General features: G+C 38.0%; 1 protein-coding gene across 1 annotated transcript in view; it reads left to right on the top strand.

The window, feature by feature from the left end:
* The first annotated feature begins 866 nt into the window (after nt 1-866).
* The window catches only part of LOC143286730 (uncharacterized), a 13,634-nt gene continuing 11,106 nt past the window's right edge, over nt 867-3,394 (top strand). The window contains exon 1 of the mRNA XM_076594448.1: nt 867-914. The gene's annotated coding sequence lies outside the window, so the exon portion shown is untranslated. The remainder of the gene's footprint in view (nt 915-3,394) is intronic.

The following is a 3,394-nucleotide window of genomic DNA, read 5'->3' as shown; positions in this document are numbered from 1 at the left end:
CGTTGGGTTACGCTGCTGGTCAGGCATCTGCTTGGCAGATGTGGTGCAGCGTATATGGATTTGACCGAACGCAGTGACGCCTCCTTGAGCTACTGATACTGATACAGATGCTGGTAGTGAGATACACAGATTTCCAGTAAGACCACCAGAGAGAGAGAGAGAGAGGGAGAGTAGATTAATGTAAACACCTGCTAGTGGGAGAGAAAATAAAAAGGAACAAGAACAACTGGCTTGGTTTCAACCTACACTCATCCCTGTCACTGGCACTGGTCCACCAGGTTTGGTGATGGGGGTGGGGGCGGTGGTAGGGGCTAGGGGCTGGGGGGGGGGGGCGCTGCACTGCTGTGAAGGCATCACCAACTGTCTCCAGTTCTGGTGGACGAGGGACAGGGTCCGAGCTCAGGCAAAGCTCCGACAAACGTGTAATAGAAAAAAATCATATCATTACACATAGAAGTTTCAAATTTTGCCAATGATGCATAGGACAGGCCTACATTAATACAAGCAGAGATAGATAGACAGGAAGAAAAAGAGTGAGTGAGTGGGAAAGTTGAACAGAGAGTGACAGAGAGAGAGAGAGAAAGAAAGAAAGAGAGAGTGAGAGAGCGAGAGAGAGAGAGGGAGGGGGGGAGATTGTGTTTGCATGAGTTCTGAAATGTGCATGTGCTGAGTATATTGATAAATGTTTGGAGATGGAGAATGGCGGAAATATTATTGTTGCATACTAACAAGGAGGGAGAAAGATGGGTAGAAAAAGAGGAAGAGAGTGAGAACAGACAGACAGACAGACAGACAGACAGGCGGAGACAGAGACACAGAGGGACAACAGAGACAGAGACAGAGAGAGTGACTGACAATGATTTTTTTTTTCAGATACACCCAGCAACCTGACGCTTTGTGTGGGATAGGAGAGGGTAATTAGAATGTTTTGCTCTCTCTCTGTCTCTGTCTCTCTCTGTCTCTGTCTCTCTCTCTGTGTCTCTGTCTCTCTCTCTGTCTCTGTCTCTCTCTCTCTGTCTCTGTATCTCTCTCTGTCTCTCTCTCTCTCTGTCTCTCTCTCTCTCTGTCTCTGTCTCTCTCTGTGTCTCTCACTCTCTCTCAGTCTCTCTCTCTCTCTCTCTCTCTCTCTCTCTGGTCGTTACACATACATATCTGATCAAGGTAGCAGTGTGAATGACTATTACATGATTTCTGCAACGTTTTTTGAATATGTCCGTGATATTTTGACACTTGATATACTAGACAGAATAGAATCAGATCATCTCCCTCTTTTGTTGTGCTTTGATAGACAGACAAATTGCACGCCAAGCAGACACCCATTCAATGTAAACGAGTCGCAGTTCATTGAGAAATATAGGTGGAATATGTCACATGCGCTAAACTTTACTAACTCAATGAGATCAAGAAAAGTAAAAGAAGAAATAGACATGGCATCAGACTTGATTAATATAGATGTCAATTTAGCATTGGATAAGTTTAACCAAATTGTTAAAGACCAGGCAACGTGCATGAAGAAAAGGGTTCCTGTTACAAAAGAGGTACGCAAAGAATGGTTTGATCAAGAATGCAGAGTAACTAGACGTAACGTGCGTAGACTTCTTAGAAAATTTAAACATACATCAGATAAAGATGATAGAGTAACATTTTGCATTGCAAGAAGAGAATATAAAAATATGATTGTAAGGAAAAAGAAAGAATATAATGAATTCATTCTAAAGGAACTATTAGGTTCAATTAAGTGTCAGAAGCTATTTTGGGAAACTGTAAATAAAGTTGTACGCAAAAAAATTCAACCACAAAATAGTATATCTATTGATCAGTGGTTTGATCACTTTAAAAATGTCCTTGAAAAGGAAGCAGAGGAGTATAGTGAAGATGATATTTTAGATGAAGATGTCGTAGATGAAGGAGATGAAGGAATAAACAGACCAATATCAAGAGAAGAAGTATTGTTAGCAGTAAGAAAATTGAAGACTGGGAAATCAGCTGGACCTGACGAATTAATTGGTGAGTTTTTCAAAAATGCGGGGGATTCTACAATAACGTTTTTAGTTAGACTATTTAATCATTTATTTGATAATGGCATATATCCACAAAGTTGGTCTGAATCGATTATTCTACCATTGTTCAAGAAAGGTAAAGTCAATAACACGAACAATTACAGAGGAATATCATTATGTAACATAAGTAGCAAATTGTATAGTTCTGTTATTAATTACAGATTACAGGAATGGGTTAATTTGAATAACATAACAGGTGAACATCAAGCTGGTTTTAAGAAAGATTACTGTACTATCGATCACATGTTTACTTTATTAGCTGCTGTTCAAAAACAATTTGCCAATAATCAAAAATTGTATGTTGCATTTGTTGATTTTGAAAAAGCTTTTGATTCGATTTCTAGGAAGTTACTATGGCCGGTTTTGTTAAAAAATGGAATTAGAGGTAAACTGTATAGATGTGTTAAAAGTATGTATAGAGAAGTTAAAGCTAGGATAAGAAGTGGAGCGAAATTATCAGATTTTGTGAATTGTACAAGAGGCGTGAAACAAGGTGATGTGTGCAGTCCTGTTCTATTTTCGTTGTTTGTGAATGAGATTGCCCTTGAAATTGTTGAAAATGGACGACATGGAGTGACTTTTGATTTGATAGAGTTGTTTATGCTGCTTTTTGCTGATGATATGATCTTGTTATCAATATCAGTTGTAGGTTTGCAAAGACAGCTGAATAGTTTATATGAAGCAGCAATGAAATTGGACTTAAAAGTAAACATGGAAAAAACAAATATCATTGTGTTTCGTAGGGGTGGTTATCTAGGTAGACGTGAACAATGGTCATATGGAAATGAAACTGTAAGAGTGGTAAATGTGTATAAATATCTTGGGATCTTTTTTTCAACCAGACTCAGTTTTACTTATGCCTGTCAAGATTTAGTAAACAGGGCAAAGAGAGCTGTTATGGTTATACTTCATGTTATATATAGATTAGATTGTAGCTCATACACAGTATTTGCTAAGTTGTTTGATTCTCAGGTACAGTCTATTTTACAGTACGGTGCAGAAATCTGGGCTTTTGAGAATGATGTTGAAATAGAAAGATTGCACATGTTTGCCATGAAACGCTTCTTAAATGTTGATAGGCGAACACCCAACGATTTAATTTATGGTGAACTTGGTAGATATCCAATATATATAAACTCATATGTAAAGTGTATTAGATACTGGCTAAAGATAACTAGAATGAATAATTATAGATTACCATACAAGGCTTACATGATGCTGTATAACTTAGACAATAACGGAAAAAAGACTTGGGTTACAGGTGTTCGAAAATGTTTGTGCTCTTATGGATTTTCTTATGTCTGGGATAACCAGGGGGTTGAAAATGTTTCATG

The sequence above is a fragment of the Babylonia areolata genome, chromosome 10 (genome assembly GCF_041734735.1).
Source record: "Babylonia areolata isolate BAREFJ2019XMU chromosome 10, ASM4173473v1, whole genome shotgun sequence".
In the NCBI taxonomy this organism is placed as follows: domain Eukaryota; kingdom Metazoa; phylum Mollusca; class Gastropoda; order Neogastropoda; family Buccinidae; genus Babylonia; species Babylonia areolata.
This window is presented reverse-complemented; position numbering and strand designations above follow the sequence as displayed.